This window comes from Ascidia mentula, chromosome 7 (assembly GCF_947561715.1).
Source record: "Ascidia mentula chromosome 7, kaAscMent1.1, whole genome shotgun sequence".
In the NCBI taxonomy this organism is placed as follows: Eukaryota; Metazoa; Chordata; class Ascidiacea; order Phlebobranchia; family Ascidiidae; genus Ascidia; species Ascidia mentula.
Window position 1 is genome coordinate 5,072,282 of NC_138572.1, and position 25,206 is coordinate 5,097,487.

At 37.5% G+C, this 25,206-nt stretch overlaps 8 long non-coding RNA genes across 8 annotated transcripts; 1 reads left to right on the top strand and 7 right to left on the bottom strand.

Moving 5' to 3' along the window:
* Positions 1-939: 939 nt before the first annotated feature.
* On the bottom strand, positions 940-1,201 carry LOC145908539 (uncharacterized). Its single transcript, XR_014403021.1, has 2 exons — positions 1,069-1,201; positions 940-994 (listed from the first exon to the last, which is right to left on the bottom strand). It is a non-coding gene; the product is annotated as an uncharacterized LOC145908539 (long non-coding RNA).
* A 1,559-nt stretch (positions 1,202-2,760) lies between these two features.
* Positions 2,761-3,548, bottom strand: LOC145908533 (uncharacterized). The gene is made up of 4 exons (XR_014403016.1): positions 3,486-3,548; positions 3,306-3,340; positions 3,180-3,234; positions 2,761-2,899 (listed from the first exon to the last, which is right to left on the bottom strand). It is a non-coding gene; the product is annotated as an uncharacterized LOC145908533 (long non-coding RNA).
* Positions 3,549-6,447: 2,899 nt separating this feature from the next.
* LOC145908538 (uncharacterized) lies at positions 6,448-7,229 on the top strand. Its single transcript, XR_014403020.1, has 3 exons — positions 6,448-6,713; positions 6,775-6,930; positions 7,002-7,229. It is a non-coding gene; the product is annotated as an uncharacterized LOC145908538 (long non-coding RNA).
* A 1,323-nt stretch (positions 7,230-8,552) lies between these two features.
* On the bottom strand, positions 8,553-9,481 carry LOC145908534 (uncharacterized). The gene is made up of 4 exons (XR_014403017.1): positions 9,378-9,481; positions 9,209-9,231; positions 9,083-9,137; positions 8,553-8,696 (listed from the first exon to the last, which is right to left on the bottom strand). It is a non-coding gene; the product is annotated as an uncharacterized LOC145908534 (long non-coding RNA).
* Positions 9,482-10,885: 1,404 nt separating this feature from the next.
* LOC145908532 (uncharacterized) lies at positions 10,886-11,695 on the bottom strand. Its single transcript, XR_014403015.1, has 4 exons — positions 11,626-11,695; positions 11,446-11,480; positions 11,317-11,371; positions 10,886-11,034 (listed from the first exon to the last, which is right to left on the bottom strand). It is a non-coding gene; the product is annotated as an uncharacterized LOC145908532 (long non-coding RNA).
* A 2,461-nt stretch (positions 11,696-14,156) lies between these two features.
* On the bottom strand, positions 14,157-14,982 carry LOC145908530 (uncharacterized). Its single transcript, XR_014403013.1, has 4 exons — positions 14,882-14,982; positions 14,702-14,736; positions 14,573-14,627; positions 14,157-14,290 (listed from the first exon to the last, which is right to left on the bottom strand). It is a non-coding gene; the product is annotated as an uncharacterized LOC145908530 (long non-coding RNA).
* A 4,513-nt stretch (positions 14,983-19,495) lies between these two features.
* LOC145908529 (uncharacterized) lies at positions 19,496-20,592 on the bottom strand. The gene is made up of 3 exons (XR_014403012.1): positions 20,494-20,592; positions 19,758-19,842; positions 19,496-19,694 (listed from the first exon to the last, which is right to left on the bottom strand). It is a non-coding gene; the product is annotated as an uncharacterized LOC145908529 (long non-coding RNA).
* Positions 20,593-21,997: 1,405 nt separating this feature from the next.
* On the bottom strand, positions 21,998-23,447 carry LOC145908527 (uncharacterized). Its single transcript, XR_014403010.1, has 3 exons — positions 23,333-23,447; positions 22,534-22,618; positions 21,998-22,470 (listed from the first exon to the last, which is right to left on the bottom strand). It is a non-coding gene; the product is annotated as an uncharacterized LOC145908527 (long non-coding RNA).
* Positions 23,448-25,206: the final 1,759 nt, after the last annotated feature.

Sequence of the window (25,206 nt, forward strand, 5' to 3'; positions counted from 1 at the left end):
GATTTTCCTGAATGCAAAACAATAGCATAATGCAGGATATAAATTAATTGCATCGACCCTTGTGAGAACACAACTATTATAGTACGGCGTGCTGATGCGAGTTAGAAATATCATGGAAAAGTTTATGATAAGCAAAGGATAAAATTATAATCAGTGAATTGCGTACATCACAATCTGGGTCTCAGCGATACAGCATTTCGTTGACTATAGTGGCGGTCTTTGTCACTTTGGATAAGAGTCGCCACACTCTGGTGACTACAATAGCCATTATCATGCGTATTTAGGAAGATTTGTCACTATAACCGTCATTGCAATAGCAAAACAATAAATTTAAAACTTCTTCAAATCTAACAGCTTCCTTGTAACCTGTGTTATCATTTCATATTGACAAGTTAAAGTATGTCGTTATTGTTTATTGCACATGTCAGAATGGAAGTTCTGTTGACGTGGGTCGCACTTCAATATTCGGACGACTCTTCAGTTAGATCACGAATCATCACACTTGAATGGCACGTGTGACCCATTTTGCAAGCGACACCAAATATTTTTCTGGTCAATCCAAAAGTTGTTAAAAACTTCGTGCTGGATGCAATAGCTCATAATGTAAACGTTACACGTATATCACCATCAACCAGAAACTGAACGTCACAGATTACTGCGTTTCATGGGCTATAAAAACACAATCGACGCTAAAATGTCGTTACCACGTTCCTTCATAGGGACACTACACGCTAAAACTTATAATTCGATATGTTCTGTTATACATCGTAAGTGGTTGATTTCAGAATCCAACATCAAATTCTAACATTCTAATTGGGGTTGCGATTCATCAGATAAAAAACCCGGTTTCAATAAAATGTTTGTCAGATTATTTGACAAAAGAAAGATTTGTTTCAAGAACACATTCGGTACAAAGGGCCAAATGTCGGTATCACTTACTTTTACATCCGCGGTGACGGCTGCAATCGGAAATGCACAACTTGTTGCATCGTTTCTACCAAATAAAGTTGATAAACTGTTATAGTTGAATCCATGAAGTGTTGTGTAAAAATTCAACAAACTTATTACCTTTGAAACTTTCTTCCACGAAGCATCGGCGAAACCTTCATGTCAAAAGCAATCACAAATTATTATAATATGTGAAGCTTTACTTTATATTGCAACTAACGTACCGCAAATAAATCATATTATTGTTAATAACATACATACAGGGCTTTAATTCTAAGATGACAAAAACAATTGTCTCACCGTCAAATACAAGAAGAAGAACCAACGATGCAAGTAGAATCCTCATGACTCTATGTGACCACAACATCTATCTGCCACCAACGCACAAGTGTTTACCTTATATCCGGAAAGCTCAGCTACAAACTGATATTTTCACTTGGATTGTCAGGTTACGAAACCAAAACCACAGCTGCATTGACGACAAATAGAATTTCCTTTCGATGAATACGGAATTTCAAACAAGGGAATTCCTGCGATTCTGAACGCGTATCCGCATGGTTAAAGATAGTTTCGCACAATTTTTGTGTTAGTTCCATCACTCTCGCACAATGAAGATTACGGGATTTCCATTCTGCTGAATCAGCAAAACTCGACACTTAAATAGTTGCAGAACCTCTTTGCAGTAAGCACGTGATTTGTGCAACGAAACTTTGCATAAGCGCGTTTACTTCTCCATTAAATATCCAAATTCCAATAAATTTGCCTTATTTTGGCTAATATAACTATACAGTAGTATCATGTTCGGCGCAACGCTGTTGAAAGCAAGGCATTGGAATGCCTGTTCATTGCGCACAATTAGCGGATGAAACGCAATCCTGAAAGCTACATATTGCACAAGAAATGACGCGATTGGAGTCGGTCGACATAATAAGGTGAAGGAATAAATAATGCGTATACAACTGTCAGATTTTGACTGATAATACCTTGTTCCCATGTGATACGTTAGTGATCAAGTTTTATTGGCTACTTTGGTCGATTGATGCTGCGCTAAGTGTATAGGCTATCGCGAATAAGATTTTTTGTTCTTAATTCAGATAGTTTAGCCTATAGTTTGCCTTTTAGCCTATTTAGGCGAATAGCCTAAAAACCTGCGGTGTTGACTTTTGTTGTGTGACATGTAGGATAATAGTGACGAGAAAGCAAGTTTGCCAGCGCACTGTACGCTGGCCACACTATTAGCTAATTGTGTTAGCAAGTTAATAACCTTAAACTTATCTTACTAGGCGACTGAGAAGGTCCAAAATATACCATACAGGTAATATACCATAGCGGACCGGGATTTCTAGAATAACACAACATAACACTGATTGGTAATACTATCCAAGCGAACAGGATATAGATTTTCCTGAATGCAAAACAATAGCATAATGCAGGATATAAATTAATTGCATCGACCTTTGTGAGAACACAACTATTATAGTACGGCGTGCTGATGCGAATTAGAAATATCATGGAAAAGTTTATGAAAAGCAATGGATAAAATTATAATCAGTGAACTGCGTACATCACAATCTTGGACTCAGAAGTACAGCATTTCGTTGACTATAGTGGCGGCCTTTGTCACTTTGGATAAGAGTCGCCACACTCTTCTGGTGACTGCAGTAGCCATTATCATACGATTTATGGTATTTAGGAATATTTGTCACTATAAACGTCATTGCAATAGCAAAGCAATTAATTTTAAAACTTTGTCTTCAATTGTAACAGCTTTCTTGTAACCTGTGTTATCATTTCATATTGACAAGTGCTTTTATAATTTATTGGCATGTCAATAAGTGAGTTATATCGACATTTGTCGCACTTCACTTTTCGGGCTCGTCCTCCGTGTGGTCACTCAGGATTGGCCGTGCTCTGCACATGTTACTCAAGTGGCAAAGAAGACAGAATTTTCCTGCATAAAACAAAAGTTGTTGAAGACTTCGTACTAAATGCAATAGGTTACCACTTCATAGGGACCTTACAAGCTAAAACTTAAAATTTTATACGTTCTGTTATAAATCGTAAGTGGTTGATTTTAGAATCCAAAATTACATTCTAACATACCGATTCGGGGTTGCGATTCAACTAATGAAAAACAGGTTTCAATGAAAGTTAGTAAAATTATTTCCCAAAAGAAAGATTTATTTCAAGAACACATTCGGTACAAAGGGCAAAATGTCGGTATCACTTACTTTTCCATCTTCTATAACGGCTACAATCGGAAATGCACAACCTGTTGCATTGTCTCTACCAAATAAAGTTGATAAACTGTTATAGTTGAATCCATGAAATGTTGTGCAAAAATTCAACAAACTTACCCTTAAAATTTTCTTCCGCAAAGCATCAGCGAAACCTTTATATCAAAAGCAGTCCCAAATTAATACAATATTTGAAGCTTTACTTTGAATTGCAACTAACGAAACGCAAATAATTCATATTATTAGCATTAACATACATACAGGGCTTTAATTCTAAGATGACAAAAACAATTGTCTCACCGTCAAATACAAGAAGAAGAACCAACGATGCAAGTAGAATCCTCATGACTCTATGTGACCACAACATCTATCTGCCACCAACGCACAAGTGTTTACCTTATATCTGGAAAGCTCATCTACAAACTGATATTTTCACTTGGATTGTCAGGTTACGATACCAAAACCACAGCTGCATTGTCGACAAATAGAATTTCCTCTCGATGAATACGGAATTTCAAACAAGGGAATTCCTGCGATTCTGAACGCGTATCCGCATGATTAAAGATAGTTTCGCACAGTGTTTGTGTTAGTTCCATCACTCCATGCACAATGAAGATTACCGGATTTCCATTCTGCTGGATCAGCAAAACTCGACACTTAAATAGTTGCAGAACCTCTTTGCAGTAAGCACGTGATTTGTGCAACGAAACTTTGCATAAGCGCGTTTACTTCTCCATTAAATATCCAAATTCCAATAAAATTTGCCTAATTTTGGCTAATATAACTATACAGTAGTATCATGTTCGGCGCAACGCTGTTGTAAGCAAGGCATTGGAATGCCTGTTCATTGCGCACAATTAGCGGATGAAACGCAATCCTGAAAGCTACATATTGCACAAGAAATGACGCGATTGGAGTGGGTCGACATAAGGCGAAGGAATAAATAATGCGTATACAACTGTCAGAATTTGACTGATAATACCTTGTTCCCATGTGATACGTTAGTGATCAAGTTTTATTGGCTACTTTGGTCGATTGATGCTGCGCTAAGAGTTTAAGCTATCGCGAATGTGATTTTTTGTTCTTAACTCAGATAGTTTTGTTTGCTCATTGACTTTGTGAACAATGAATAAAAGCGTATTAATTAACAACCGACAGCCCACCTCGCCTCAAACAGTAATAAAGTTTGTTATTGTTTAAAAAAGGGTTAATAAACGGGGAGCGACTTGAATTTATAGTATGTTGGTTATATGTCTCTTGTTATTCGTACCAAATTTCTGTGACGTCTCCTTCATGGTTACATACGATTCCGCACTTGGTACCCCTTCTTGCCGCCAACGTATGCGTGCATTTCGAGGTGTGTTAGCTAAAGAACTGGTCCGATTAACGTGAAAAAGGGTACGATTGTACAGAAGGGACGATGTTACAAGTTGGTCACAATTTTTATCAAATTCATCAATCATCAACGTTATTACGACACAAACAAAAGTTTGTCATTGTTTAAAAGAGGGTTAATAAACGAGTATCGACTTGCATGTTTAGTATGTTTTCTCTATTTTCCTGTCTAAGTTTTGGGCAATTTCAAGTTTATGTGACGTTTCCTTAATGATTACGTACGATTGTACACTAGAGTTTTTCACCGCCCACGGCGCTAAATTGCATTAACGAATAATCTCGATTGTCAAGGAGGGGCTCTTATTAAAAATATGTATTAACCCATTACAACTGACGTAAAACGTAATTGTTACGTCACAAACACAAGTTTGTCGTCGATTGAAATAAGGTTAATATTTCGCTATCTCCGTCGTTGTTTATGATATTGTAGGCACCCTTGTGGTTGTCTGAGCGAAATTTTAAGTCTGGACGACATCTCCTATTGGGTGGCGCAAATTTCTACACTTTGTGACGGCGACAAAACGAGTTATACTTACCTTTTTTTTTCTTATATTGCTTTGGACATCCTTGTTGTTGATCCTGCATAATTTCAAGTTTGTAATAGGTTTATTTTACTAAATAATTAATGAAGCGTAACCATGTATTTCTTTGTTGCTGTTGTGCCTTTCGTCGACTGTCTGATACCTATAGGAAAACCGCGTATGTGCGTGTACGCGAGAATCTTCATCGGTGCGTATCTTCGGCTAGTGACGTCACAATGACCAAATTTTTTATATTTTGACGTGGACGTCATTAATTTATCCCGCCTACATTGTAACGTAACGTGGGGTTTTCCTGGTGTCTCAAACATTGGTACGTACGATTCCTCACTAAGCCCACATATGTACAAAGAGACTCACCAGAAAATGCTCGCTCGCAACACAAAAAAACTTTTGCAGAATAAAATGACGTAGCACTGTGCTGCACAGTTGTCGGACACAAAAAGGCCAGAACCACGTTGCGTTACTACTTAAAACTTGGTGTAACACTGTCGATAACTTTCCAAAAGATTATGCAGCGTTAAAGTAAGCATACGAGATGCGACATGCCATCACATACAATATAAAAGGAACCACAGCTGTACTACACTTTACCTCACTTATCACGTTACAATGTTACAAAACAAACAAGATTCGTTACAACAAAAGTGGCGCAATCACCGCTTGAACTCCTTTCGCTCTGTAACTGTACTCAATGGTTAATTAGTAGGCCTTTGACCAGCACTAATCGTATATCTAAAAACGAAGTTTCTTCGATAGGATTAATGTGGGCAATTTACTCTTTGACTTCCAAGAAAGATTTAAAGGAACAACTCATCATTGGAAGATATTTGAAATGATGGTTTTAGTCGCTTTTAGCGAGGCCGGTTTACTCACAAACCCTCCGAGTTGAAATCTTTTATGTATTGACACGAAATCTTACGAAGCATTATAATTGTGGCTATACTGGAGACTGCTAACGTATCTCACCTGGCGGGAGATACCCAGGTGGGTGTAAGTCTATTACGACACCGTTGCGCAACTGCTCTCTTTGTCTCAGGCCAGAACAGGAACAACTGACGTTTCTGAAATCAATGAAACCAAACTGTTTAGTGAGGAACATCAGAGCATTGACGTTTGCAGAAACTAGAAAGCCTACTCGTTTGCTTAAAGTGCATATGATTAAGTTTTTTTCAGCATTGATTCCCCCCTGTACACAAATTCTTTTTGATAGCTACTAGAAAAGACAAGGATATGTTTAAGAAGAAATTGCAAATAAAACATACAAACTGAAAAACAAATTTACTCTAAAGATTATTAAGTTGCATTATATTTACATATAGGTTAATATAAAAATAACAAAGTAAACTAGGTATTTTTTAGGTTTTTGTCATTTTACTAAACATGTCGTCAGTCAAAAACGTTCTGAGCTGTCTTGTATTCATCAACGGGTTGACATTAATTTTGCAAATTTTTACGCTTTCTGGCGTCAACTTTGTAGTGTACGGAAATTGATACACCACTGGTATCCTGGTGTACTGTGTCGATGAGAATTGCACCGAAAAAGGAGACGCTGATGTATTTGATCGCGCTAATTTCACCGTACAAAAACAAGGTAATGTTGTGATTGTGATGATTTGTTTCGTGGAAGTTAATCGAGTCAAAATAAACTTTAGGTGTTGATGAAGGGCTTTACGCACTTGTTCTACTTTCAATCCTTGAATTGATAGTGAACAGCATATGTGCTGTCCTTCAGGAACAGCATATGTGCTGTCCTTCAGGAATATGCAGAAAGGCTTACAAAGTTACTTTGATGTGCAACAGAATCTTTGGTATGACTAAATCTGTTGTGCGCTCATCATTGAATTTATAATTTATAATTGGACATACCTTTTTTCTGCAGGTTTTGCTAGTTATCTGACCTTTCTTGTATGGTGTGGAATAACTTTGGAGCGATATTACAACAAATTTGCTAAAGACTTGGTATTTCAATTACGTAATCAAACCATGGCCCAAAACAGTGTTGACGAATTCCAAGTTATCTTTCCATTTGGCTACAACGTTTTGCTCTACTTCATATGTATTCATCTGCATCTGTTGTCTGTTATTTTGGACGGTTAGCTTTGGTCTGGTAAGTTTAAGGTTTTTTAATAAGCAGCATTTAGGGCCACGTTATGACCCAAATGTGCAGTTTCGGTGATTTAAAGGTTTATAGTAAATGGTTAAAATTGAACTATGGGGGTCCGCGACACCAAGTTGTGGAAATGTGTTCCATTATAAAGATCAAGGTTTTATGTGCAGAAATAAAAAAGAACAAACAAAGACCGCAACAAGATATTCAACGTCTAGGTGAAGACGAAACTCAACAGTGACAGTTTTGTAAATAAATATTCATTTCCTGATGTGTACATTTTTGTAAGGATTGTGTTTGTTGTTCAAATTGCATAAAAAACAGCATGGCTTTTGGTTGGATTTGCATTATTTGTGATACTTTTTATTCGTTGTCATATATATTTCGTGAAGTGCATATCAGACACCAAATTTGTAATAAATATATAATGGTCCAGGAATTGGTATTAATGTGTGTATCAATTACAGAGTAACTAAGCAACTGTTGTAATTTGCCACGTCAACTGTGCACGGGCTGGAACGCGACCCCTGCTCCTCCCACCAGCCATTGACACAACGTCGGTTCTCTGCTATGAGAACGAACAAACGCTTAACACAATAAATAATACCAACAGCAACATATAACAATTTCTCGGGATCCAGGCTGCAAATTTATATTAATCATTTGCTTAATTTATGGCAGACTGATTCGTCATTAAATAACTGGTTCGAAATATAAATGTCACTGCACATTTAAGTAGCTCATCGGCATTCTTAAAAGACAAATATATTTCGCTTAACAGCTTCTGTGAAAACAACGCAAAAGAACATACTTTAAACTAGAAAAGGATTGGTCAATCTTATCGCAACCTCCGCTGTGTGTGCAACTAAAATCCTTCACAATCTGACCGCCAAGAGTTTCATAACACACTTAACAAACGATAACATGTGCGGGTTTATGTACATAGCAATTTTGCTGCACCATATTGCAGGCTGTCCGTTTCCTGCTGGTATTTGCATACTTTGGTCTCCCATTGTTAACGTGCAATATTGATTTTAAACCTATTCACCAGAATAAAGTTCCACCTAGGCTTATTATTTGTTTACACACATAATTTTACATGTAGAATGTTCAAAACATACCAGTTTGTATTAGGCTTTACCATTCGGATGACAACAGTCGTCATCACTTATACGTTAATTTTGATTGCTGTATTTTTGCGAGATTTGCCACTAAATGTCATTGCAATAACTAAACAATAAATTATATATTTGTGTCCTCAATTCTAACAGCTTCTTTGTAACCTGTGTTATCATTTCATAGTGACAAGTTAAAGTATGTTGTTATTGTTTATTGCACATGTCAGAATGGAAGTTCTGTTGACGTGGGTCGCACTTCAATATTCGGACAACTCTTCAGTTTGATCACGAATCATCACACTTGAATGGCACATGTGACCCATTTTGCAAACGACACAAAAATATTTTTCTGGTCAAAACAAAAGTTGTTAAAAACTTCGTGCTGGATGCAATAGCTCATAATGTAAACGTTACACATCACCATCAACCAGAAACTGAACGTCAAAGATTACTGCCTTTCATGGGCTATAAAAACACAATCGACGCTAAAATGTCGTCACCACGTTCCTTCATAGGGACACTACACGCTAAAACTTATAATTCGATATGTTCTGTTATACATCGTAAGTTGTTGATTTCAGAATCCAAAATCAAATTCTAACATTCTAATTGGGGTTGCGATTCATCAGATAAAAAACCCGGTTTCAATAAAATGTTTGTCAGATTATTTGACAAAAGAAAGATTTGTTTCAAGAACACATTCGGTGCAAAGGGCAAAATGTCGGTATCACTTACTTTTCCATCTTCGGTGGCGGCGGCAATCGGAAATGCACAACCTGTTGCATCGTCTCTACCAAATCAAGATGATAAACTGTTACAGTTGAATCCATGAAATGTTGTGTAAAAATTCAACAAACTTACCCTTGAAACTGCATCGGCGAAACCTTTATATCAAAACAATCGCAAATCATTACATTTTCACAAAATTTGAAGCTGTACTTTATATTGCAACTAACGTACCGCAAATAATTCACATTATTAGCATACATACAGGGCTTTAATTCTAAGATGACAAAAACAATTGTCTCACCGTCAAATACAAGAAGAAGAACCAACGATGCAAGTAGAATCCTCATGACTCTATGTGATCACAACATCTATCTGCCACCAACGCACAAGTGTTTACCTTATATCTGGAAAGCACATCTACAAACTGAAAGTTTCAACGGGATTGTCAGGTTACGAAACCAAAACCACAGCTGCATTGTCGACAAATAGAATTTCCTTTCGATGAATACGGAATTTCAAACAAGGGAATTCCTGCGATTCTGAACGCGTATCCGCATGATTAAAGATAGTTTCGCACAGTGTTTGTGCTAGTTCCATCACTCCATGCACAATGAAGATTACCGGATTTCCATTCTGCTGGATCAGCAAAACTCGACACTTAAATAGTTGCAGAACTTCTTTGCAGTAAGCTCGTGATTTGTGCAACGAAACTTTGCATAAGCGCGTTTACTTCTCCATTAAATATCCAAATTCCAATAAAATTTGCCTAATTTTGGCTAATATAACTATACAGTAGTATCATGTTCGGCGCAACGCTGTTGAAAGCAAGGCATTGGAATGCCTGTTCATTGCGCACAATTAGCGGATGAAACGCAATCCTGAAAGCTACATATTGCACAAGAAATGACGCGATTGGAGTCGGTCGACATAAGGCGAAGGAATAAATAATGCGTATACAACTGTCAGATTTTGACTGATAGTACCTTGTTCCCATGTGATACGTTAGTGATCAAGTTTTATTGGCTACTTTGGTCGATTGATGCTGCGCTAAGTGTTTAGGCTATCGCGAATAAGATTTTTTGTTCTTAATTCAGATAGTTTAGCGTATAGTTCGCCTTTTAGCCTATTTAGGCGAATAGCCTAAAAACCTGCGGTGTTGACTTTTGTTGTGTGACATGTAGGATAATAGTGACGAGAAAGCAAGTTTGCCAGCGCACTGTACGCTGGCCACACTATTAGCTAATTGTGTTAGCAAGTTAATAACCTTAAACTTATCTTACTAGGCGACTGAGAAGGTCCAAAATATACCATACAAGTAATATACCATAGCGGACCGGGATTTCCAGAATAACACAACATAACACTGATTGGTAATACTATCCAAGCGAACAGGATATAGATTTTCCTGAATGCAAAACAATAGCATAATGCAGGATATAAATTAATTGCATCGACCTTTGTGAGAACACAACTATTATAGTACGGCGTGCTGATGCGAATTAGAAATATCATGGAAAAGTTTATGATAAGCAATGGATAAAATTATAATCAGTGAATTGCGTACATCACAATCTGGGTCTCAGCGATACAGCATTTCGTTGACTATAGTGGCGGTCTTTGTCACTTTGGATAAGAGTCGCCACACTCTTCTGGTGACTGCAGTAGCCATTATCATACGATTTATGGTATTTAGGAATATTTGTCACTATAAACGTCATTGCAATAGCAAAGCAATTAATTTTAAAACTTTGTCTTCAATTCTAACAGCTTCCTATAACCTGTGTTATCATTTCATATTGACAAGTTAAACCATGCTTTTATTATTTCTTGGCATGTCAATAAGTGAGTTATGTCGACATTTGTCGCACTTCACTTTTCGGGTTCGTCCTCTGTGTGGTCATGCAGGATTGATCGTATGCACAGGTTACTCATGTGGCAAAGAAGACAAGCATATTTTTCTGCATAAACCAAAAGTTGTTGAAGACTTCGTACTAAATGCAATAGGTTACCACTTCATAGGGACCTTACAAGCTAAAACCATAAATTCTATACGTTCTGTTATAAATCTTAAGTGGTTGATTTTAGAATCCAAAGTTACATTTAAACATACCAATTGGGGGTTGCGATACATCTGATAAGAAACCAGGTTTCAATAAAATGTTTGTCAAATTATTTCCCAAAAGAAAGATTTGTTTCAAAAACACATTCGGTACAAAGGGCAAAATGTCGGTATCACTTACTTTTGCATCCGCGGTGACGGCTGCAATCGGAAATGCACAACCTGTTGCATCGTTTCTACCAAATAAAGTTGATAAACTGTTACAGTTGAATCCATGAAGTGTTGTGTAAAAATTCAACAAACTTATTACCTTTGAAACTTTCTTCCACGAAGCATCGGCGAAACCTTCATGTCAAAAGCAGTCCCAAATTAATACAATATTTGAAGCTTTACTTTAAATTGCAACTAACGAAACGCAAATAATTCATATTATTGTTAATAATATACATACAGGGCTTTAATTCTAAGATGTCAAAAACAATTGTCTCACCGTCAAATACAAGAAGAAGAACCAACGATGCAAGTAGAATCCTCATGACTCTATGTGATCACAACATCCATCTGCCACCAACTCACAAGTGTTTACCTTATATCTGGAAAGCTCAGCTACAAACTGATATTTTCACTTCGATTGTCAGGTTACGAAACCAAAACCATAGCTGCATTGTCGACAAATAGAATTTCCTTTCGATGAATACGGAATTTCAAACAAGGGAATTCCTGCGATTCTGAACGCGTATCCGCATGGTTAAAGATAGTTTCGCACAGTTTTTGTGTTAGTACCAACACTCCATGCACAATGAAGATTACCGGATTTCCATTCTGCTGGATCAGCAAAACTCGACACTTAAATAGTTGCAGAACCTCTTTGCAGTAAGCACGTGATTTGTGCAACGAAACTTTGCATAAGCGCGTACTTGGCTAATAAATATCAAAGCACCAATACAGTTTACTTGATTTTAGATAATATAAACATTTTGATAATGTTTGATGACAAAAACGCAAAATATTTGTTTTCTGCAGGCAATCAACTTAATACCAGATGTTGGATTAATTGCAATAAAAGTTAAGGGCAGTTATTCGGCAATGAATATAAAAAGACGGGGTGTATTTCTAGGTAGAAACACTGAAGCTCTGTCTGCAACTCAATAAAAACACTATTAGCTTTAATTCGAAACCAACATAATTGTTTCGCAAATTAAACGTTAAGTCATAAGGAGTTGTTTTGTGTCGAGGTTTACAAGGCGGCGAGTTTAGTTTGCAATTCAGAAATAGTTTCTATCATTTCTGTAAGCTGCATACAGATGGCCACTGTTTCGCCCTGTAAGGTCTCATCGGTGCAGCTTGGTGTGCCTTTTAGACGACTTTGCCGACCAAACGGCTAGGCACTTTGTGGTGACTATTCAATCACTGTCATCTGTTTGGCACCAAACAAGGTGCATTCCACGGACACAACAAGGTGGAAACACTGTGGCTAAGCAAATGCTAAATCAATATATTCTATCTTTGCCTACGTGTGAAGGCGTCTTGTTACGAGAAGTGAGATTTAAAATTAAGTTTCTTTGAAAATTGGTTTTTTATTACAAGCCTAATGAAGGAAATCACAGCACACAGTTAGAGTAATAACCCTCATGTCCTACTGCAATCTGTGATTAAAGTGCAATTGCACTGGCTGACGAAATCATCTGTATTTTCAAGATACTTCTGCGAAGCTAAAATACGAAATTAGTAACCATTTTGGGCAACTAAAACAGAATTTAGTTTATTTTCATTGACAGCGAATTTATATCTCATGACCAAAAACGACCACGAGGAGCCCAAAAAGTTGTGGTAGTAAAACTGCTGCAAAATCGGTTGCGTTTGCAGTGCATGCATACTACTTGTCCTGTAAGAAAAAAAGTTACGTATTGGATAGACCATTCTTATATCCATTATAACTACCAATAAATGAGGAGTTGCTTTTGCAGGATGAGCGACAGTATAATCTGCAATACCACGGTCTTCGCGCCTGTGGAAAACCAAATGTTATAAACAACTTTAGAACGTTAACCAAAACATTCATACCTGTGTCGCAGTCGCGCACCGCAACAGAAAAAACAGAACAACAGGTTTTATAATCTGTTATGGTCAAGTGCCCTGCGCTCAGAAAACAAAGCAATTCAAATGAAGAATGATCTTTAATACGAACAAGATAGCCAATACAATGGTATAGAACTTCATTCCAACGTTTTTGTATTCTCTACCATTGTATTGGCTATCTTGTTCGTATTAAAGATGTGTAGAACACTCTTCTGATCAACCAAAAGCCCTCAGCAAAATAATCACGCATTCCGTAAACAGCCGCACTTGGATTTACGAGTCATGAAGCTTGTGCTGACAAACTAAGGAAGGATATCAGTACATCGTGACATTTATACGAATAGCGTTTTTCTTCAGTATTGGCTTTCTTATAAGATAAATATCGCCTTTCAATCAGATGTTATTTCCATTTCTTTCACAACTTAAGAAACCAGGTACAACTGTCACAGAGAAAATTACTCTTTATTACTTCACAGAACATGTCACACCATTTCGCCAAATGACTTATAACTGGTTTCAAGTTTATTTCTGTGACAAATCAGGACGAAATACTAAAAAAGCTCCTAGTTAGGTTGAATCAACGATACTATAGGCATTCCCGGAGAAAACAACTACAGTCGCCAATTATTGAATTGAAAATGACCAAAATGTCCCAGTGAGCTACAGACAGGGACACTTACAACGATCTTTTCAGCTAAATAGCCAAACAAGACTTCCACATCGTGGTATTTTGCTTCAAGTCGTTTTTTTAGATAAGAGTCGCCACACTCTTCTGGTGACTACAATAGCCATTATCATGCGTATTTAGGAAGATTTGTCACTATAAACGTCATTGCAATAGCAAAACAACAAATTTTAAAACTTTGTCTTCAATTCTAACAGCTTCCTATAACCTGTGTTATCATTTCATATTCACAAGTTAAACCATGCTTTTATTATTTCTTGGCATGTCAATAAGTGAGTTATGTCGACATTTGTCGCACTTCACTTTTCGGGTTCGTCCTCTGTGTGGTCATGCAGGATTGATCGTACTCTGCACAGGTTACTCATGTGGCAAAGAAGACAAGCATATTTTTCTGCATAAACCAAAAGTTGTTGAAGACTTCGTACTAAATGCAATAGGTTACCACTTCATAGGGACCTTACAAGCTAAAACCATAAATTCTATACGTTCTGTTATAAATCGTAAGTGGTTGATTTTAGAATCCAAAGTTACATTTAAACATACCAATTGGGGGTTGCGATACATCTGATAAGAAACCAGGTTTCAATAAAATGTTTGTCAAATTATTTCCCAAAAGAAAGATTTGTTTCAAGAACACATTCGGTACAAAGGGCAAAATGTCGGTATCACTTACTTTTACATCTTCGGTGACGGCTGCAATCGGAAATGCACAACCTGTTGCATCGTTTCTACCAAATAAAGTTGATAAACTGTTACAGTTGAATCCATGAAGTGTTGTGTAAAAATTCAACAAACTTATTACCTTTGAAACTTTCTTCCACGAAGCATCGGCGAAACCTTCATGTCAAAAGCAGTCCCAAATTAATACAATATTTGAAGCTTTACTTTAAATTGCAACTAACGAAACGCAAATAAATCATATTATTGTTAATAATATACATACAGGGCTTTAATTCTAAGATGTCAAAAACAATTGTCTCACCGTCAAATACAAGAAGAAGAACCAACGATGCAAGTAGAATCCTCATGACTCTATGTGACCACAACATCTATCTGCCACCAACGCACAAGTGTTTACCTTATATCTGGAAAGATCACCTACAAACTGAAAGTTTCAACGGGATTGTCAGGTTACGAAACCAAAACCACAGCTGCATTGTCGACAAATAGAATTTCCTCTTGATGAATACGGAATTTCAAACAAGGGAATTCCTGCGATTCTGAACGCGTATCCGCATGATTAAAGATAGTTTCGCACAGTGTTTGTGTTAGTTCCATCACTCCATGCACAATGAAGATTACCGGATTTCCCTTCTACTGGATCAGCAAAACTCGACACTTAAATAGTTGCAGAAATTCCTTGCAATAAGCACGTGATTTGTGCAACGAACCATTGCATAAGCGCGGCTAATAAATATCAAAGCACCAATACAGTTTCCTCGACTTTAGATAATATAGACATTTTGATAATGTTTGATGACAAAAACGCAAAATATTTGTTTTCTTCAGGAAATCCACTTAATACCAGATTTTGGATTTATTGCAATAAAAGTTGAGGGTAGTTATTCGGCAATGGATATAAAAAGACGGGGTGTATTTCTAGGTAGAAACACTGAAGCTCTGTCTGCAGCTCACTAAAAACACTATTAGCTATACTTCGAAACCAACATAATTGTCAAATTAAACTTTAAGTCATAAGGAGTTGTTTTGTGTCGAGGTTTACAAGGCGGCGAGTTTAGTTTGCAATTCAGAAATAGTTTCTATCACTTCTGCAAGCTGCATACAGATGGCCACTGTTTCGCCCTGTAAGGTCTCATCGGTGCAGCTTGGTGTGACTTTTAGACGACTTTGCCGACCAAACGGCTAGGCACTTTGTGGTGACTATTCGATCACCGCCATTTGTTGGGCACCAAACAAATTTGTAGGTGCATTCCACGGACACAACAAGGTGGAAACACTATAGCTAAGAAAATGCTAAGTCAATATTTACTTTTTATATGACTAGGTGTGAAGACGTCTTGTTAAAAGAAGTGAGATTTAAAATCAAGTTCCTTTGAAAATTGTGATACTTCTGCGAAGCTAAAATACGAAATTAGCAACCATTTTTGGCAACTAAAACAGAATTTTATTCGGTTTCATTGACAGCGAATTTATATCTCATAACCATATTTAGTTCATACACAAATACAATCATATCCAACACGACCACAGCGACTTCGCCGTAATCTTATCCTCGCCGTATACGACTGTGCCGAGTCATGAGGGTTGTGCTGGCAAACAAAGGAAGGACTTCAGTAAATCGTGACTTGTATAAGAATAGCGTTTTTCTTCAGTATTGGCTTTCTTATGAGATAAATATCGACTTTCTATCAGATGTCATTTCCATTTTTTTTACCATTTAAGAAACCAGGTACAACTCTGTGACGTCAGTCAGGTCAGCTGCATATAATAATGGAACAATACCAACCGCCTCATTCAAACTAATGATGGCATAAGTTCTTGCTGAAACGTTTTTCGTATTAACATGACAATGTTAACAACAGTATGGGCCAGTCTCTTTATTCTCAGGAACAACTGTAGCAGAAAAAAATTACTTTTTATTTCTTCACGGAACATGTCACATTATTTTGCCAAATGACTTATAACTGGTTTAGAGTATATTTCTCTGACAAGTCAGGACGAGATACCAAAAAGCTCCTAGTTTGATTGAATCCACGATACTATTGGCATTCCTGGACATAACGACTACAGTCGCTAATTATTGAACTGAAAATGACCAAAATGTCCCAGTGAGCTACAGACAGGGACACTTACAACGATCTTGTCAGCTAAATAGCCAAACAAGACTTCCACTTCGTGATATTTTGCTTCAAGTCGTTTGTTTTGGAAATAAAGCGTGAACCTACTTAGTGTTTACAAGACATAGAGTAAAGTTTGTATTCGAGTAATATTTCCTGCATTTTCCATCCTATGACAATTTGTGAATCCACTTGTTAAAAGAAATGAGATTTTAAGATATGTTCATTCCAAAATCTTGGTTTATTTATTCCAAGCCTAATCAAGGCAACCATAGCACATAATTGGAGTAATAAACGTCATGTCTTACTGCAACATTCAATCTGTAATTATAGTGCAATTGCACTGGATGAAGAGATCTTCATTTACCTGATACCACTGAAAATATCAGCTGTATTTTCAAGATACTTCTGCGAAGCTAAAATACGACATTAGTAACCATTTTGGGCAACTCAAACACAATTTCATTCATTTTTTATTGACAGAGAATTCATCTCTCATAACGATATTCGTTCATGCACAAATACAAGCTTATCCACGGCGACCACGACGAAGAGCCGTTGTAAAACTGCTGCAATATAGTTTCTGTGCGCAGACCACGCATATTGGTTTTACTGCAAGAAAAAATAAGTGGAGTATTGAATGAATAGACCATGCTTATATCCATTATAACTACCATTTTTTGGGAAGTTGCTTTTGCATAAGGAGGGACAAATATATGTGCAAAACAACTGTCTTTTCGCCTGTGGAAAAGCAAATGTTATAAACAACTTTAGAACGTTAACCAAAAAGGTGCCATACCTGTGTCGCAGTCGCACACAGCAACAGAAAAAACAGAACAACAGGTTTCATAATCTGTTACCGTCAAGTATCCTGCGATTAGAAAACAATACAATTCAAGAACACTGATCTGTTCAACGAAAAGTCCCCCAGCAAAATAATCACGTTTTCCGTAAACAGCCGCACTTAACTTTACGAGTCATAAAGCTTGGGTTATATCAAGCACTTCAAAGAAGGATACAAATATATCGTGACATTTATAAGCTTCTTATGGATAAATAGAAAAGGCTCAAACCTATCTCAAGCATGCCTTGCTTACAACTAGACACTAAAACCTATATGAGCGAGAAGTGTCAACAGACGCACAACGAAATATATTAAAATGTGGGTTTATGTATGGAAATAATGCTGTACCTTAAGGGCTAAGCATCCGTTTGCAGCGCAGATTTGCATCTTCGAGTATCCCCAGCAACCATAGCATATCGTGGTCTTAGAAATCCCGTTGCTTTACATGTTTACATATTAAGGATATACTCGTGGCCGTTTACATATTAAATAAGTTAGTTCAGCTGTCAACCCAATCAAATGAAACAAAAGGAACCAATGTTAAACTGTTTTCATTCTAAGTGTAGATTCCCAAACCCAATTTCGTTGATTCTTTCACGTTATGTTTTCTATGTTTGGCACAACTCTCGTTATTATGTGACAAAGGCTGCGCAGTAGACGTGCGCGTGCAGACCGCATGGTTATGTTTTTTCATTGCTAGTTGTGTTACCAGTTATTGTGGTACATATAATAATACTGATTCTATTTGAATAAGGTTTTAGTTGCAAAACGCGAAATAGTTTGTTGACTGCTTTGCAACAATTGAAAAGTTTACTGGATTACTAATGCAACTGAAAGATGTGTTGTCACTACTGATAATTTACGGAATAAGATCGGTCGCAAAACAGTTCGGTAAGTGCGATTGAATTTGCCATAGTGTGAATTTGTCTATATATTGAATGTACAATTGTGTTTCTTTAACTAGAAACCGTTCCATTTCTGGCGCGTTGTTGTGCCGGTCGTTCCCGTATCGAATGCAAGTGTCTGTTGTGTTTCGTGGGCTCGGGTACCTAGAAGATTGGATGGGACGCGTTTGGGCTAAAGGCAAAAAAACTGCTGTGTAGCGTGTAGCGCCGCCGATCCGCAGAAAAAGCACGTTACACTAAGCTTGATACAACAATACACTTACTCACAAAACCTACAAATGCCCACGCATTTACGCATATAGTGGTTTACATGCGTCTGCATTTGTTCTGCTATAAGTTGGACAATTCGTACGATCCGACAAACACAGTAGACCCGTTATTTCTTCCTAAGTCTATGTAACCGTTTTCTTCTGGTTCTTACACGTTTTTTTCTCAGATTTTTAACGTGTAATACTGATTTATTCTATTAACCAAAACTAAATGTCACAGCAACTCATTATTTATTGATTTAAATGGTTTTGACCAACTTCCAACGGTGATTAAAATCGCACATGGCCCTTTTGGTGTTGCGTCATAAGTTTGCACGAAATATAGCTACTTGGTTTGTGCGCGACTAAATATTGACCTTGGGTACTGAAATTCGGCCAAATCAAAATCGTTGCCGAGTCCCTACTTTTTCTCTATTACGTAACACTCAGTGCTCCTTGAACACATCGGTGTTTGAAACGCAGTACTACTTTCAGGTTATACAACTACTAAGCATCAAACCAATATACTCAGCTTGGTCGATCTTGCTGGCCTTCAATGCCTTAAGTGCAAAACCTATAGTGATCTCGATACGGTAGCTGTGATCGCCAGGTAAGGCGCAGTAGGACGATCTTGCCTGTCATGCGGTGACATGAAACACTTCTACGTTTTCTAAGAATTTATGTACATTAGAGAGAAGTATTCTAGAACAACGCCTCGCATAAGCTCCAATTTTGTTTTAGGTAAAGGGAATAATGACGTCACACATATGAGAAAAAAAATCGTGGTTATGATTTGTGGAATTGTAAAGCAATATCCTCAGAACAATCAAACGATACAGGTTAAAATATTTTTTTATGTAATTACGTTAAGAAAAAGTCATTTAATCAAAGTCAACCGCATCGTAATTTCCATCATCGACATCCTTTTCTTCAGCCATCTTGTGGGGCTGATACATAATACATTTAAGTGTAACCTCGCAGTAATAGCAGAGCAAATTCACTGAAACAAAAGAGACGGGTAAAAAACGTTTGAACCACGAAAAATTTCAATATGGCCGCTTACGAAAATTTCCAGTGCTGGTAGAAGTTCCAAAACTAGTTTGGTGACAGTTAAAGCCACAAAACCGGCAGAGATTGAATCCGGTGGTCTGAAATTAAAATCGTATAAACTTCAATCACGAGACGTACTTATCTCATAATATTTTGCATGATATATGCATATCGGTTATAAAACATATTCGTATCCTTTACATGTTACATGATCAGTGAGCCGCAGACAGTTGTGCTCGCTGTTTGGACCTATCTGGTCTCATGAGTGCAGCTAGTGAATGTACCACCGGATACGAACCACAGCAGAACACACTATAGCAAGGGTTTTCAAACCTTTAAGGCTCGCGGCACACTCGGATCCTCTTGATTGGTTTGTGGCACTCCAAACTTTTAAGTCAGTTCAAGATTTTAAAAGGAAACAACAGGTGGTCCTGGTTAGGTCAACGAATTGCTATGATTCGCGACTGGTTTTAGTTCGAAACATTGTTTATTTTTAATTAGTGTCATCAAGGAAACCGGACAGTGGCACTGACAGTCTATAACATTTTAAATAAAATTTCTCGCGGTACACCTGAATCCGCTTCGCGGCACAGAGTTGGGGAACCCCTGCACTATAGCCATGCAACTGCACGAGAACCAACTGTCTGCAGGTCACTGATCATTATAGCCTATTGCTTCAACAAAATATATAGTTTACAAGTAAGAAAGTTAAGCAACCACAACACTGACAAGAAACAAAAGGAGCATACCAATGACGAACTGAACAAAACCAAGAGAACTAGAATTGTGGTTTTCATTTTTAGCTCAATGCAAAACAATTCAGTTATTCACAAAACCTGTAATTGCATTTACATTCACGTATAATATATGCACATATGTTAGTAGCACTTGGAATGCTTAGTGCATTGAGTAAAACAACAGAACAGTTCAAATCTTCTGCTGGTGTGGTTTATTGTTTAGGATTAGGAAGGAAGTTCCAAACGTGAAACTAGTCAGAATTTCCAAACAAGCGAGACAACGTCGGACGCAAAAACTCCAACTAAACCGTTAATATTAAAGACAAGCATTATTCCGTACCATCCTATGGACGAAACATTAAAAATTTAAGTTCATTCAGACGTTGGCTTTCTGATGGGAAGCTCGACCCATGTGATGTCTTCCCGGATATGTTTAAAGCTTGTTTGTTTGACAAAAAGGTTGATTTGGTGACATCATTCCACATAGCATGACGTCACAAAAATTGGCTTCTAATGATTTTTGGCAAATTTTTGGCCTTTGCAAGGGTATGTTTTATATAACTATCGTGGAAAAAATATCAATCGTTTTTTTTTGTTCTAAAATACTGTTGCAGATTGCAAGCGTTAATCTAAAATACGAAACCAGGAAAGTATGCTTGTTTTGGGGGTTGATGTACAAAGAGAATATGATCAAGTACGTAGGCCTTTTCGAGAATGTCCACGACGACGTCTTGAGAAGAAAAAAAACGCCAGTAAAACTGCTACAAAACCGGTCTCGTGTGCAGTATGAGCAGAGAAGTTGTCCTATTAATATAATGGACGCATGAAAAATCATCTTATATTACGATAACAACTACATACCAACAAGTGATGTGTTGCTTTTGCATGAACTGCCACAACATACTTTGCAAAACCACGGTAGTCGTGCCTGTCAAATATACATGTTACACTGATTTTAGATCACTAGTGTATAATGCATACCAATTTCAGGGTAACATACAGCAACAGACGAAACAACAGAACCGGCTTCACAGCTTTCCTTTCACTTGCTTGGAGATGCTGGAGATACGAAATTTATGCAGTAAAGTAGACGTAAGTGTGAAGCACTCACCGAATAACCATCACTATATTTTATTGACGTTCCTTTGTGTTGTGGCGAAGGACTTCCAGATTTTGTGATCCATGGAGCATATGCTCTACAAATATCTAAAGTACAGCTATAGATCTTGATGTGTTTATTCATGGCAATTTGGTTTAAGAGTTCGTCTGTTTTTGGCAACTTTTCTGCACGATAAAATACAAACGTGACTTATGCAAAAATAGATAACTGCTTGCTGTAGAACGCCGTTGCAAAATGTATGGTAGATTTCAAATGTTCTGCGATGTGGCCTTGATATGTTTAAAAGGAAACACTGGGTTGTGAAAAATATCAACGGTTTTATTCCAGTTTCTGGATAAATTTCTTGCGTAAATGCAATTCGACAGCACGTACAATTGATTTTAAATTCGTGTGGAAAAAGTTCCATGAATTGTCCTCAACTTCGAACATTGCTTTTTTGTCAACGACAAACGAAAAAATACAGACGAGAGCAGAAAATGTTGAACATTGCAATTCATGAAATGAAAAACACAAAGATCATACTGTAGCGTTCCTGCGATATTCGCGTCACACGCGACACGCGTCTTGCCTTATTGCGCGCACCCGTCAGTCCTATTTGGTGACTTGTAATAAACGGGCGCAAAGCAGTTATGCCTACAATACGCAAAAATTGTTTATTTGTAGATTGCATGCGTTAAGCTAAAATACGAAATGAAATAATTGTTATGTAATTACGTAAAGAGAAGTCATTTAATCAAAGTCAATCGCATCGTAATTTCCATCATCAACATCGTTTTTCTTCGGTGAACTTGGGGGCCGATGTTTAAATGCTGTTAACTTGACAGTGATACACTTAAGTGTAACCCTGCAGTAATGGCAGAGCAAATTCACTGAAACAAAAGAGACGGGTAAAAAACGTTTGAACCACGAAAGATGTAAATATGGCCACTTACTAATATTTCCAGTGCTGGTAGAAGTTCCAAAACTAGTTTGGTGACAGTTAAGCTCGCAAAACTGGCAGAGATTGAATCCGGTGGTCTGAAATTAAAATCGTATAAACTTCAATCACAAGAAGTACTTATCTCATAATATTTTGCATGATATATGCATATCGGTTATGAAACATATTCGTATCCTTTACATGTTAAATGATCAGTGAGCCGCAGACAGTTGTGCTCGCTTTTTGGACCTACCTGGTCTCATTAGTGCAACTGGTGATTGACGAACGTCTTGTCGGCTAACTGGTCAGACTATTTTGACGTCAATCCGTACCAAACTAGGAATTTTCCATCTAATACGAACCACAGTAGAACACACTACAGCAAGGGTTTTCAAACCTTTAAGGCTCGCGGCACACTCGGATCCTCTTGATACGTTTGTGGCACTCCAAACTTTTAAGTCAGTTCAAGATTTAAAAGGAAACAACAGGTGGTCCTGGTTAGGTCAACAAATTGCTATGATTCGCGACTGCTTTTAGTTCCAAACTTTGTTTAGTTTCAATTCGTGTCATAAAGGAAACCGTACAGCGGCACTGATAGTCCATAACATTTTAAATAAAATTTCTCGCGGTACACCTGAATCCGCTTCGCGGCACAGAGTTTGGGAACCCCTGCACTATAGCCACGTAGCTGCACGAGAACCAACTCTCTGCAGGTCACTGATCATTATAGCCTATTGCTTCAACAATATATATAGTTTAAAGGTAAGAAAGTTAAGCAACCATAACACTGACAAGAAACAGAAGGAACTTACCAATGACGAACTGAACAAAACCAAGAGAACTAGAATTGTGGTTTTCATTTTTAGCTCAAAGCAAAACAATTTAGTTATTCACAAAACCTGCAATTGTATTTACATTTACGTATAATACTATGCACATATGTCAGTAGCACTTGGAATGCTTAGTGCATTAAATGAAACAACAGAACAGCTCAAATCTTCTGCTGGTGTGGTTTATTGTTTAGGATTAGGAAGGAAGTTCCAAACGTGAAACTAGTCAGAATTTCCAAACAAGCGAGACAACGTCTGACGACCAGCATTCTTACATTAAAGACCAGCATTCTTACATACTTTCCTATGGACGGAATAGTAAAACTTCGCCCGGTCGCTGACTTTCTGGTGGGAAGTCGGCTGTTCTCGACCCATGCGATGTCCTCTCGCTTATATTTGTAGCTAAATTTGTTTACCACAAAGGTTGACTTGGTGACGTCACGGTACATAGTATGACGTCACAAAAATGGCTTCTAATGTTTTTAGTGAATTTAGCGCCTTTGCAAGGGTATGTTTTGAATACATATTGTGGAAAAAATATCAATCGAATTATTTGTTTCTGCCAAAGAAATACTGTTGGTTGAATCATTTTTACAAATTTTATTTGCGAATTGCATGCGTTCAGCTAAAATACGAAACCAGGAAAACCATTTCAGGCAGTTACAGATAATGATATACAGTCTGGTTGCTTTGGGGGGTGATGTACAAAGGGAATATTATCCAGTAGGACGGCGACGACGTCTTGAGAAGAAAAAACCGCCAGTAAAACTGCTACAAAACCGGTTCCGTTTGCAATATGTGCAGAGAAGTTTTCCTATTAATATAATGGACGCATGACAATCATCTCAGATTACAATAGCAACTACATACCAACAAGTGATGTGTTGCTTTTGCACGAACTGCGACAATATACTTTGCAAAACCACGGTCGTCGTGCCTGTCAAATATACACGTTACACTGATTTCTCATTTTATATCATTAGCGTAGTATAATTTCCATACCAACGCCAGGGCAACACACAGCAACAGAAGAAACAACAGAACTGGCTTCATGGCTTTCCTTTCACCTGCTTGGAGATACTGGAGATACGAAATTTATGCAGAACTGTAGCCAGCAGACGTGAGAGTGAAGCAATCCCCGAATAACCATCACTATATTTTATTGACGTTGCTGTGTGTTGTGGCGAAGGACTTCCAGATTTTGTGATTCATGGAGCATATGCTCAACAAATATCTAAAGTACAGCTATAGATCGTGATGTGTTTAACAAGGGCACTTTGATGCAAGAGTTCGCCTGTTTTTGGCAACTTTTCTGCACGATAAAATACAAACGTGCTTGAACTTGTGCAAAAATAGAAAACTGCTTGCTGTAGAACGCCGTTGCAAAATGTATGGTAGATTTCAAATGTTCTGCGATGCGGCCTTGATATGTTTAAAAGGAAACACTAGGTTGTGAAAAATATCAACGGTTTTATTCCAGTTTCTGGATAAATTTCTGCGTAAATGCAATTCGACAGCACGTACAATTGATTTTAAATTCGTGTGGAAAAAGTTCCATGAATTGTCCTCAACTTCGAACATGGCTTTTTTGTCAACGACACAACGACAAAATACAGACGAGAGCAGAAAATGTTGAACATTGCAATTCATAAAATGAAAAACACAAGGATCATACTGTAACGTCTTTGCAACATCCGCATCACACGTGACTAGCAACACGCGTCTTTCCTTGTGTTGCTTTATTGCGCGCACGCATCATTCTATTTTAGTGACTCGTAATTAACGGACACAAAGCAGTTGTGCCTACAATACGCAAAAATCGTTTATTTGCAGATTGCATGCGCTAAGCTAAAATA